The sequence below is a fragment of the Macaca fascicularis genome, chromosome 3 (genome assembly GCF_037993035.2).
Source record: "Macaca fascicularis isolate 582-1 chromosome 3, T2T-MFA8v1.1".
In the NCBI taxonomy this organism is placed as follows: Eukaryota; Metazoa; Chordata; class Mammalia; order Primates; family Cercopithecidae; genus Macaca; species Macaca fascicularis.
The window spans coordinates 41,018,300-41,032,066 of NC_088377.1; the positions used below are offsets into that span (position 1 = coordinate 41,018,300).

The 13,767-nt window shown below is 49.5% G+C and overlaps 1 long non-coding RNA gene across 1 annotated transcript; it reads right to left on the reverse strand.

The window, feature by feature from the left end:
• Positions 1 to 1,543: 1,543 nt before the first annotated feature.
• On the reverse strand, positions 1,544 to 9,598 carry LOC135970058 (uncharacterized). Its single transcript, XR_010585500.1, has 3 exons — positions 9,394 to 9,598; positions 5,000 to 5,114; positions 1,544 to 1,986 (listed from the first exon to the last, which is right to left on the reverse strand). It is a non-coding gene; the product is annotated as an uncharacterized lncRNA (long non-coding RNA).
• Positions 9,599 to 13,767: the final 4,169 nt, after the last annotated feature.

Below are 13,767 nucleotides of genomic sequence, written 5' to 3' on the forward strand. Positions count from 1 at the left end.
TGCTCCCTCTGCAGTCCCAGAGCATTCTATCGCCACCTCTGGAGCCACACTGTCCCAGCCGACAGCCAGCTCAGTGCACAGCTGCCTCTCCCTGTGTGTACCTGCAGGCCCCACCTGGGCTGGAAGGCTGCCTCCTTCTCCTCCACACGGAGGCGGCACTCAGGACCTACTGAATGAAGGAGGGAGTGGATGAGCAAGATAGCCAAGGGCCACAGGGAATGAATGGCCTGCGGCTCCCAGCAGGAACAGCCCCTGCCCTGCCAATCCGGAGGTGCTGGCTCTGTTCTCAGCAGGGCTGCTAAAAGCTCCCTTATAACAGCTCTAGGCCACAACGACCAACTTGGTGTCAGGCCCTAAAGACACCAAAAATCCTAACAAATAAAGAGGCGGCTATGCAGCATGCTGGTTAAAAGCACAGGCTTCGGAGTCAGAGCTTGAATTCCACTTATTAGGTGACCTTGAGCAAGTTACTCAAGGCATCAATCTCATTTTGTCACCAGCAAAATGAGGACATTATCCGCCACACAGTGTTGCTGAAAAAGTAAGAGAGGTGACAGACGCAAAGTGCTTGGCACTTACTTACTCTTACTGGTTTATTACAAAGAAGAGAACACACGAGCAGCCAAATGCAAGAGATGCACAGGGCACACCACGGGGCAGAGAGGTCGGGGCTCCCATGCCGTCCCTGGAAGTGCCACCTCCCCAGCACCAAATGAGTTCACCAAACCAGAAGCTCTCCAAACCCAGTATTTAGAGGGTTTTATGGAGTTTTCATAACATAGACATGATGAAGCCATTGGCCACCCATGACTAGCTCAATCTCCAGCCTGTCTCGTCTCCCCTCCCAGAGGTAGGGGTGGGGCTGGTATGTCCAACTCTTTACTCATGACTCATCTTTCTGGCAACCAGCCCCAATCCTGAACCTGTCCAGGGGCCCGAAGCCACCTGTCATCTCATTATCATACAAAAGACACTCCTATCACCCCAGAGATTCCAAAAGTCTTAGAAGCTCTTGTGTCAGGTATTGAAACCTAAGACCAAATATTATAACCAATGATGTTCCTATCACTCAGGAAATTACAAGGGTTTTAGAAGCTCTGGGCCAAAACCAGGAAGAACACTAAATATATACACTATTGTACTATGTATCCCACTATCACGATACATTTTTTTTTGAGACAGCGTCGACCTCTGTTGCCCAGGTTGGAGTACAGTGGCGTGTACAGCTTATGATGCGATCTCAGCTCACTGCAACCTCCACCTCCCAGGTTCAAGCAATTCTTGTGCCTCACGCTCCTGAGTAGCTGGGACTACAGGTGTGCGACACTACAACTGACGAATTTTTGTATTTTTTAGTAGGACAGGGTTTCACTGTGTTGGCCAGGCTGGCCTTCAACTCCTGGCCTCAAGTGATTTGCCTGCCTCGGCCTCCCAAAAATCTGGGATAAGTCACAAGCCACCATGCCTGGCCTCACTATCACAATAATTATACTGAGAGGATGGGGGAGAAAAACATGGGCAACAGGAGGAGGGGAGAGGGTAAGCAACCTGAATCCTTGTCTTCCACACAATCTAGAAGAACCAGCTAAAACATAAACATAGTAACCTCCAAGGAGCAGGGATCAGGGTGAAGGGTAAGGTGGGGGATTGCTGGGTTTTATTGTAAGCCTTGTTAATTTCTGACTCTTAGAGCTGTATGCCTGTACAACTTTGCAAAAATGAGTATTTACCTGTAATCCCAGCACTTTGGGAAGCCAAGGTGGGCGGATCACGAGGTCAGGAGATCGAGACCATCCTGGCTAACACGGTGAAACTCCATCTCTACTAAAAATACAAAATATTAGCCAGGCATGGTGGTGGGCACCTGTAATCCCAGCTACTCAGGAGGCTCAGGCAGGAGAATGGTGCGAACCCAGGAGGCAGAGCTTGCAGTGAGCTCAGACCATGCCACTGCAATCCAGCCTGGGCGACACAGCGAGACTCCATCTGAAAAAAAAAGAAAGAGTATTTAATTTTTAAACAAAATCTGATACTTGACCAACAACAATAGTATATTAAGTGATATAGTTTTTTGTTTTTGTTTGAGAGGGTCTTGCTCTGTTGCCCAGGGAGGAGTGCCGTGGTGTAATTCTAACTCACCACAGCCTCAGATTATTGGGATCAGGTGATCAACCTCCCGAGCAGCTAGAACCGCAGGTATGCACCCCCACGCCCAGCATTTTTTTTTTTTTTTGGTAGAGGTGGAGGTCTCGTTATGTTGCTGGTCTTAAACTCCTGATCTCAGTGGATCCTACTGCCTCAGCCTCCCTAAGTGCTGGGATTACAGATGTGAGTCACCACACCAGGCCCAAGTGGCGTATTCTAAAATTTTTTGGAATCCAACCACTTTGAAAATGTATGGAGAGCTATAAATCGTCTCCCCATAAACACACATGGATGCATATACACAAAATTGTTGCACAGGATTTTGGGGACTTCATACATTTCTGAAAGCCAGGTTAAAAACCTTAGGATTATAGATTCTGGTTTCTTTTTTTTTTCTTTTTTTTTTTTTTTTTGAGACAGAGTCTCGCTTTGTCGTCCAGGCTGGAGTGCAGTGGCGTGATCTCGGCTCACTGCAAGCTCCGCCTCATGGGTTTACACCATTCTCCTGCCTCAGCCTCCTGAGTAGCTGGGACTACAGGCGCCCACCACCATGCCCGGCTAATTTTTTGTATTTTTAATAGAGGCAGGGTTTCACCATAGCCAGGTTGGTCTCAATCTCCTGACCTCGTGATCTGCCCTCCTCGGCCTCCCAAAGTCTGGGATTACAGGCGTAGCCACCGCGCCCAGCCCTAGATTCTGGTTTATTAAAGGAAATGTATTTCAAGTCAGAGCTTGTCATTTATTGCACAGGAAAATAAAAACTTCATTTAAAAAATCAAAAACACCCACATGATAAAATGAAGTCCTGCTTGGTTTTAAACTACTTGGCCACCATCAGTTGTTTTCTTGACCACAGGATGCACCTAAGTCCTAACTATGAATAAAGGTACAAACATTGTTTATCGGGCTTTTGGCTTCAGCCTTGAAATAGTCAGATTCTCTCAAACTCAGGAATGTGAATCGCTGTTGGGCTGATGCAGCTGTTTCCATTCTAGAAATGGACCTGGAATCACGTACTTTTCACTCATAGAGAGTCCTTTGTGTAAAACTTGAAAAGGCAAGGTCCCAAATTCCCCATATGGGTGTTTCTTCCAGTAGAGGAATGACTCTAATGACTTCTTAGCAAAACTTACATAATCAGGGCAGGCCATCAAAATACTCCAAAACACAAAGTTTAGCTCCATTTCTAATGGACCTGTCTCCATTGCTATCAATCTCACCAACAGCCTCACATCAAGTCAGAGGAACGGTTTTTTCACTTAAGAAGGATCTTCATGGCTGGGTGTGGTGGCTCACGCCTGTAATCCCAGCACTTTGGGAGGCCAAGGTGGGCAAATCACAAGTTAACGAGTTTGTGACCAGCCCGGCCAACATAGTGAAACCCTGTCTCTACTAAAAATACAAAAATTAGCCGGGCCTGGTGGCACATGTCTGTAGTCCCAGCTACTCATGAGGCTGAGGCAGGAGAACTGCTTGAACCCGGGAGGTGGAAATTGTGGTGAGCCAAGATTGCACCACTGCACTCCAGCCTGGGCAAGAGAATGAGACTCCGTCTGGAAAAAAAAAAAAAAAAAAAAAAAAAGAGGGATCTTCATGTTCTTGCCAATTTGCAAAAATGAAAAAAAAAAAATTGGTATCTGTTAACCAGAGGCAATGAAAAGCACCTCCCAGGCTGCTGTAGTAACTGGATCAGTAACTGTGATGGGAGATTCCAACCCCCCCGAGACCTGTGACTATGTCACACAGCAAAAGGGCTTTGCCACAGGCCTTAGGAGGAGTATCCTGGGCTATCCAGGGAGGTCCAGTCTAATCCCATGAACCTCTAAGAGCATAGAACTGGCCAGGCACGGTGGCTCTTGCCTGTAATCTCCACACATTGGGAGGCTAAGGCAGGCGGATCACGAGATCAAGAGATGGAAACCATCCTGGCTAAAATGGTGAAACCCCATCTCTACTAAAAATACAAAAATTAGTCGGGTGTTGTGGCGGGCACCTGTAGTTCCAGCTACTCAGGAGGCTGAAGCAGGAGAATCACTTGAACCTAGGAAGTAGAGGTTGCAGTGAGCTGAGATCACGCCACTGCACTCCAGCCTGGGCAACAGTGTGAGACTCCATCTCAAAAAAAAATTTAAAATAGGGCATAGAACTTTCTCCGAGTGGAAGAAGAGAAAGGCACACAGGGGAACTGGAGAGGCTGACCAGGTCCCTGGCCTAGCTAGTCCTGAGCTGATGGGACCACGTGCAAAGACCAGATAGAGGTCTCAGGAGCTGTGGGCAGCCCCCAACAGATGGCCAGCAAGGGAACAGACACCTCAGTCCTGCAACCACAAAGAACTATGTTTGGCCAAAAGTGCTTGGAAACAATTCTCCAGTGAGGAATGCAGCCCAGCCCACATGGTGATTTTTGCCCAGTGACACCCACGTCAGACTTCTGTCCCACAGAACTGTGAGATGATACAATTTCAATTGTTTTAAGCCCCGAAATTTGTGGAAATGTGGTAAAGCAGCAACAGAAATGAATACAGTGATTTACATGGAAACCCCTAGAAGAGTGTCTGGCACGGTGTTGACACCTGACAGGCGTTTCCGGACTTCCTTACATCGCAAGACAGGGCTGGCCACACTCCATCCAAAACAATAGATGATAGACTTGTTCTGACAAAACAGATTCAGTGAATTATAAATGGCCCAGAACACCTACAAATTTCAGGTTTCAGGTAAGTGATTGCCTTTCCTTTCACTTAGAAACCTCCCAATGCTCATCTTACTGATAAACTCTAAGTACCAAGCAGGAGACTAAACACCAGACAAACCCAGCCCCAGATGCCCCGAGGGAGCCCATCCCAGCACTCACTCCGCTGCACTGAAATGATGTCCAGGTCAGTTTATCCCACTAGACCAAGAACTCCAGCTCTCCATGTGTGAGTCACCAGTGCTGCCTCTGCATCTCTGCTTCCAGGATGGTGCTTCTGCACTTCACAGGAAATCTGTGTCAATGTCTGTCAACACTATATATGACAGTGTAACTTAATGTCTGCACCGAAAACATCAATTCTTTGAGGACCAGGGCCGGGTTTATTAGCCTTTGTCCTCCCACTGCCACTGTCTGGGACACCAGAGGCACTCGTTAGAAGTTGGTGAAGAGAAGGAAAAGGCAGAGGAGAGACAGGAAAGCAGGACCAACACTGCAGACACAGATTCCGAGGTGGCTGGAGGAGAGGCAGGGCAGAGAAACTTCCTGGATGCTGGAATGGGGTTCACTGTGATACCTGCTGCTGAATTTCAAATGTCAAAGGTGGTGCTTTGCTGACCTTGACCTCTGACTGCCCTTTAGCTTTCCCGACCTCAACACAGGGCACTTAGAAACTGCAATGTCAAGAAATTATGCTTCATTAAAGCATGGGAATGTTATTTACATGGACGTCCATTACTGCATTTTTTTACATGGGAATGTAAATAATTGAAGAGATTGGTAAAGACTAAATCATGCACATTCAATAACTTTGTAAAATATTAATGATAACTGAAACACAAATTTTGATGTTCCCCAAAAATGCTAAAATATAAAACAATACTGGCCAGTTAAAGATAGAAAACAATCCTAATGAAGCTCCCCAACAGACACATTAAAACTTCTCTGTACATTAAACATTTGGGATTTCAAAGGAAAACCCAGATTCATTCCATTCTTAATAGGGCATTAAAAAAAAATTCTTAGGTAATACAATATTTCATTTAAAATTTACAAAATTCCATCACATTCATGATTTCATTTGATCCTCAAAACAATCTCCTGAGTTAGGCAGAACAGGTATTACTAACAACTAACTCCATTCTACAGGTAAGGGAATTGAAGTTCAGAAAGCACTTGGACTTAACAAAAGCTTTAATAGGGCCACATGTAGAAACCAAATCTTCTGCTCAAAAGAACTAGAAGAAGTTATCTTTTACATATTATTCATACTTATATCCTGTCAATATCCAAAAACGTTTTGAGGTAGCCTGCAATAATAGACACCTATCCAATAAAAACATTAAAATGAAAAACGGGGGGAAAAACAGCAGGTAACATGGGAGACAGACAAAGGTACATAGCAAAGACTGAGACTTACAATCTAAGAAAACTTCATCTCTGACCTTCCAGTTCCAGGCAGATAATACTAAAGGAAACAACATGGTTCATAGACTCATCAACTGACAAAAGAGAGGTTGCATCAGTTCTTAACTATGAAACACTCCTAGTAGCCACAGCAAATCTCTAGGACAACAAATCAATGGTATCAAAGCAAGAGAATACTTCAGTGATAGAGTGAATTAAGTTCCCTGCTTGGGACCCAGGCCAGGGCTAGAGAAAAGAGCTCTGAAATGTAGAGCTCAAAAATATATCCTCTGTCGGCCAGGCACAGTGGCTCACACCTGTAATCCCCAGCACTCTGGAAGGCCGAGGCAGGCAGATCACGAAGTCAGGAGATGGAGACCATCCTGGCTAGTAAAGTGAAATCCTGTTTCTACTAAAAATACAAAAAATTAGCCGGGCGTGGTGGCAGGCGCCTATAGTCTCAGCTGCTTGGGAGGCTGAGGTAGGAGAACAGAGTGAATCCAGGAGGCGGAGCTTGCAGTGAGCCTAGATCCTGCCACTACACTCCAGCCTGGGCAACAGAGCAAAACTCTGTCTCCAAAAAAAAAAAAAAAAAAAAAAAAACCCCAAAAAACATATACACACACACACACATATATATACACACACACATATTTATATATATATACACACATATTTATATATATATACACACACATATTTTTATATATATATATATATATACACCCTCTGTCTTCTCCATACCCATGTGTTCCCTTCTGTGAGAGAATTCCTTACATCATTACGGGGAAGAGAATTTTTCTCTGCTCTATTTGCTTGAAAGAATTAAAGGTGTAGGGCAAAAATCTTGGAAATTATGTAGTTTACGATCCTCAAAAGTGAGAAAAATGAAGCCCAGAAGAGAAGGCCTTCCAGGAAAATTCCAGAGCCGGAGGTAGACCCCGTACATTGTTTTTGTTTTTGTTTAGAGAGAAAGTCTCACTCTATGGCCCAGGCTGGAGTACAGTGGAGCCATTTCACTCGCTGCAACCTCCGCCTCCTGGGTTCAAGCTATTCTCCTGCCTCAGCCTCCTGAGTAGCTGCAATTACAGACGCCCACCACCACGCCCAACTCATTTTTGTATTTTTAGTAGAGACAGGGTTTCACCATGTTGGCCATGTTGGTCTCGAACTCCTGATCTCAAGTGATCCGCCTGCCTAGACCTCCCAAAGTCCTCGGATTACAGGCGTGAGCCCCCGTGCCCGGCCGACCTGGTAAGTTTTAATCAAGTACTCTGAATTATGCAACAAACACTAGGGAGTAACAGAAAAAAGAATCAATCTAAAAATCCTCTGGAGAGTCAAAGAATTGCAGACTTAAAATAGCATGAATACTTGGATTCATGGTTTTGAAAAAGGACCTCGCATTTACCCGCATGTACAAACTGCCTGCCCACCTCTATCAGAGCATTTTTCAAGCTGTGCTACAGTTAACTATGTACTGCCCAAATCCAATCTGTCCCTGCAGATCATAAGCTCTTCAAGACCAGGACTTCAGGAGAAAGAGCAAAACTTCAGAGAGAAGAGAGCCACCGAAACAGAGTTCATAGCAATGGGTCGGCAGGAGCTGATGACTGGAGGTGCGCGGTAGCGTTGGGGTCTGGGACAGCGGAGGGCAGAGAAGGCAAAAGGGCCTGCATGACACGCTACAGGGCTAGGAGCCACAGCTGCGGTGATTAGTTCAGGTTTGTCTCGTATGCCTGTTACTTATACACCATCTCTTGTTCAGAAAGAACTTCAGGTTGAGTATTTGGACTCCTTGAGCCTTCTGCTGTTTGTCTCCGGGACGTTTAACACTCTTAAAAGGGGAAAACTGTCCAGTTCGATTTTCCTTCCTGGAACATTACAGGTTTTTCAAAAGTCTGATGAAAGCATTCACTAAGGAGTGATTCCACTTTCTCTGGTGCCTGAGAAATAGGCGTCTGAGGGGCAGCATCACGTCTTCCCATCAAGCTGAGGTCAGAATCTCCCCACCCACGGACCTCACCCTCGCTCTCCCCTCATAAATCTGACCTCTAACTGTAACTGCCTTGGCCTCATTCCATGGGTGTGGATGCTCCTGCTTGAAACGCATTTTCCAGCGCGCCAAATTCTTGGGAGAGCTTCTTCCACTCTCCAAGCGCTGAGAGTTACAAAGTTCAATCTGGCTTTCCAGATTTTTTTTTCTTCCCATTACTAACGGAAGAACTCAAGAAGCGCCCGGCAGAAGGGCCCTGCTCCCTCCAATCAGAGCCCAGCTCGGGGCCAGAGCAGGAAGTGCGGCGGTGGGACGCCTGGTGGGACGCCTGGTGACAGCCCCTCGCCCCCCGGGACCCGCCGGCCGGGACACAGGTCGGTGCGGCCGCTGTGCGACAGCTCCGGGCCCGCGCCTCTCGCTTCCTCCCTCCGGGCAAGTGAGAGGACAAACCATGCGGCGGGGGCGGTGCGACCCCACCAACCGCGACCCTCGCGCACGGACCCCCACTACACGCGTCCCAGGCGGGGTCGACCTAGACGAGCCACGGGGGCGCGCACAGCCCCACTAGCAGGGCGGCCAGGACCCAAGCGCGTGGGTCCACGCAGCCACCTATATAGGTGACAAAACACTCAGGAAACTGTCATGCGGGGCCAGGAAAAAGCCCCCACCCAGAGTCACGGACTCCCTCGTCCGAGGGTCCGCGCAGTCCCCTCGGTGAGTCTAGCGAAGCAGTCTCGCTGAGAGGGAAGGCGGGGAGGGTGGCGGAGTCTCCCACTCGCGGTGACCCGGGCCCCGCCCCACGAGTGGGTTCTCGCAGGGCCCCCTCTGCGCACGCGGGGACCAGCCACGCCGCGGAGGACCGGGCAGAAGCCAGCGCCCGGGTCCATGAAGTCCCCTCCGCGGCAGGCGCGGGGAGCTGGGGAGCAGTGGGGACCGGCCCCCACCCGCAGGGCGACCGGCACCGCCGCGCGGGCCCACGCATTATCGCAGCAGGGGCGAAGCCCCCGTTGCCACACGAGGCCGAGACAAAGCCCAGGCGCAAGGACTCCGGATCCCGAACTCGGACCCTGCGGAGCCCAGCTCGGAGCCGCCACGCCCGGGGCAGAGACCCCCGCCCGGTCCGGAGAACCCGTCGCCCGTCGCGCCCTCTCACCTAAGGCCGCCGCCTCGCATCGCTCGCTCCTGGCCGCGGAGCCTGGGCCCACTGGAGCGCAGCTGAGCAGCCGACAGAGACGCGGCAGCCTCAACAATGGAGCCCCGGGGCGGGGCAGCCGCGCCGCTTCAGCCCGTGTTCCCCGTTCAGGATCCGGCTCGGATCAAGGAGCTGCAGCTGGCGCGGGGCTGCGGCCAGGAAACACACCGTGCAGGTGCACACGGACCCGCCCACCGCCCGCCGCCCGCCGCCCCGCCCCCAGCGGAGCCGGGCGCCTAGGGCCCCCTCCGGCCAATGGGGAGCAAGCCGCGCGGAGAGGGCGGGGCCTGGGGGAACAAAGGCAGGTTGGGCGGGGCGGCGCTGGGATTGGGCGTGCGGGGTCCCGCGGGAGGACCGGACCCAAGAGCTGGCCGGATCCTGGCCCCCTAGAAGACCCAGCTCAACGTCCACCTGCCTTCTGTTCTACAGGACGCGCTCATCTCAAGGCCAGAACTCAGGCTTTTAGGGCAGACAGCGAGAGACAGGCTTGCTTTACAAAAAGTGAAACTGAGGTCCAAGGAATAGGATTGCCTGTTGCCCGAAGTCACGTAGTCCCATTCACTCGTTCACCTTCTCATTCAGCAAACATTTGGAAGCACTTATGGTGGGCGTTAGGAGTGAAGTAGGGCCGGGCGCGGTGGCTCCCGCCTGTAATCCCAGCACTTTGTGGGGCCGAGGCAGGTGGATCACTTGAGGCCAAGAGTTCGAAACCAGCCTGGCCAACAAGATGAAACCCCATCTCTGCTAAAAATACAAAAACTTAGCCGATCGTGGTGGCGCGTACCTGTGGTCCCAGCTACTGGGAAGGCTGAGGCAGGAGAATCGTTTGAACCCTGGATGTGGAGGTTGCAGTGAGCTGAGATGGTGCCACTGCATGCGCTCCAGCCTGGGCGACAGAGTGAGACTCTGTCTCAAAAAAAAAAAAAAATTAATAGATGGGAAGTAGAAGCGAACTTAGGCCTTCCCTGAAGGAGCTCAGCCAAGGAGTACCTGAAATGTCTCTGCATCTCTTTAAGGTCTGATAAAGGAACCAGGAGCGAGCACTAATCACTTCCCTTTCCTGCCTCAGAGCTTTCATATGTTTGCTGTTCCCCGCCTGAAATGCCAAGTACCAATGGAATTTATTTATTTATAGAAATGGGGTCTCCCTATGTTGCCCAGGGTGGTCTCAAACTCCTGGCCTCAAGCTATCCTCTCGTCTCAGCCTCCCAAAGTGTTGGGATTACAGGCATGAAGCACTGTCCCCAGCCCTGATCGTCTTTAAAACCTCTTTCCTCATCTTATTTGAGCTTCCTGATTCATGTGCCCCCACACCCTTGGTTTTCCTGTACTTCCATAGCTACTCTGCCAAACTTGTATATGTCTGGGCTCAGGCCAAATGCCCTTCCATTTGCAGTGGGCAGTGCCACAGGAAATCTCATGCCCTTCCGGGCTTCACAAACCATCCACATGCTCTGCTGCCTGCCAGAGACATCCATCCCAGTCAGATGCCCAGCCCTGACCTTTCCCAAAGCCCCAGCTGGACACAGGGAAGCATCTCAAATTGTCCGCGGCCAAAACAGAGTGGTTTATTAATGCCCTAACCTGCTCATCCACATTCTCGTGATTCTCTGTAAACAGCCCCTCCATCCACCCAGCTGCTCAGGTGAAAATCTCAAATCCTCCTCCAGTCCTTCCTCCCCGAACCTCTCATGCAGCCCTCTGCCTTCCTAGGACGCTGAGCACCCCTCACTCCCAGCACCAGCTGGGGTGCTGTCTGAGTCGCTGCCACCCACTTGGCATGAAGTGTGACCTCTCGCCCGGTGTGGTGGCTTACGCCTGTAGTCACAGCACTTTGGGAGGCTGAGGCGGGCAGATCGCTTGAGGCCAGGAGACTGGGACCAGCCTGGTCAATATGGTGAAACTAAAATACAACAATTAGCCAGGCATGGTAATGCGTGCCTATCATCCCAGCTACCCTACCCAGGAGGCTGAGGCAGGAAAATTGCTAGAACCTGGGAGGCAGAGCTGGCAGTGAGCCAACATCACAGCACTGCATTCCAGACTGGGCAACAGAGTGAGACTCTGTTGCAAATTAAAAAAAAAAAAGAAGAAGAAGAAGGAGAAGTGTGACCTCTCTAAGGCAAGGCAGTGTCCCACTCTGATTCACTTCCATGTGCAAAACAGGACCTGCACCCTGAAGGCATTCACTCAGGGAGGCTGCTGGGATGGGTGGATGCACGGTTAAGGTCTTCATGGTGGCTGGGGCTGACCCCATCCCCATCGCTCTTCCCACACACACCTGCACACTCATCACTCCCACGCTCACACCCACCACTGAAAGCCTGGCCCCTAATCTGATTTGCCTAACAAGGTCCCCAGATGAACAACACAGGCTTCCCTACCTCTCCCCTGCTAGGGCCCCACCGTGTTCTGGGATGTACTCAGGGATCAGGAGAACAAAACCTCAGGGAGTGAAAGGACATTCCAGGGTGCAGGCCTCTGCATCCCCCTCCATGCCCTCACCCCTGCCTGACACACCCTCCCCCCTGTACCTGGCCAGCTCCTACCAACCCTTAAATTCTCACCAAGTTCTGTGGTGGCAGCCACACCCTAAAGCGACTGACCCCCCAATGACCTATGCCCTTGCATAGTCTTCCTGACCTTAGATACGAGCAAAACCGGTGACTGGCTTCTAAGCCATAGGCCCTGGCAAAAGCAATGGGATGTCACTGTCACAGTGCATCACCTTCGCACACTAGAGAGAAATGTTCCACCTGCAGGTGCTGCTGGAGGGAGATGCTGTGCTGAGAAAGACCTTTGGAGGGGCCCCGTAGGCAAGGAAGCAAAAAGCTGGGCCCTTGCCAAGCGGGTCTGAGGAAATGAATTCTGCCAGTAACCTCAGCAGACCTGAAAATGGATTCTGCCCTGGGGGAGCCTCAGATGAGGATGCAGCCCAGCTGCTTAGCATGAGATCCCAAGCACAGGACCCGCTTAAATAGGCTCAACTCCTAGCTTGCCAAAATTGGCTTTAAGGTGTGTGTTGTTTTAAGCTTCTACATTTTTAGTTATTGCCTATGAAAGTGTTAAAATGTGAGACAATAACTTAGGTCCCCTCCCCATCACACACATTCTTCCTTCTGGCATTCATCACAATTCTACTTATTGATTTAAAATCTCCCTCTTGACTGGGTGCAGTGGCTCAGGAGTTCCAGACCAGCCTGGCCAACATGGTGAAACCCCATCTCTACTAAAAATACAAAAATTAGCTAGATGTGGTGGTGCAATCCTGTAATCCCAGCTACTCCGAAGGCTGAGGCAGGAGAATTGCTTGAATCCCGGAGGCAGAGGTCAGTGAGCCATGATGACACCATTGCACTCCAGCCTGAGTGACAAGAACAAAACTCTGTCTCAAAAAAAAAAAAAAAAAAAAAGTCTCTTGCCACTAGCATGAAGGTCCCATGAGAAGAAAAATGGAAACTCTTGCTCATAACAGTGTCCCAAATGCCCAGCACGGTGTAGTTCTAGGGCAGTTGGTCGATGGTGGACGCTGCTGGTTGGAGGGCCCAGCTGGCCCTCCCAGCTGCCTTCTCCCTGGTCAGGTTCCATTATAGAAAACAGAATAGTTTCATGCCTTTCCGGAGTCCCTCTTAGTGGGGATTGGCCAAGTGACATTGTCCTGCCCTGGGAGACATAAGTGGAAGTTGGCTGAAAGGTTTGTAGCCGTGGTGTGCTGGGGCGATTTGAACCAGGACATGAGAGCTGACCGTCCATTGTTCAGGAATTCTGCAAGTTGATTGTTCAACACATTCAGTACTTAAAAATATCAAATAATATAAACTCGCAAATTAAAAAATGCATTAAACCAGATGCAGTGGCCCACGTCTAACACATTGGAAGCCTGAGGCAGGAAGATCACTTGAGCCCAGGAGTTCAAGACCAGCTTAGGCAAAAAAGGAAGAGCCTGTCTCCACAAAAAATTTAAAATTAGCTAGGCATGGTGGTGTGTGCATGCAATCCTAGCCACTCAGGAGGCTGAGGTGGGAGGATCGCTTGAGCCACCTGTTCAAGGCTCCAATGAGCTATGATAGTGCCACTGCACTCCAGTCTGGGTGATAGAACCAAACCCTGTCTCAGAAATAAACATATTTCATATATTAACAAATTTATAATAAATGTATATTTACATATACATGTATGTATTATAATTATATATTTAGACATAAATATATATTTCTTGTTTTATTTATTTATTTATTTATTTATTTATTTATTTATTTATTTTGAGTTGGAGTTTAACCCTTGTCACCCAGGCTGGAGTGCAATGACACAATCTGGGCTCACCGCAACCTCCAC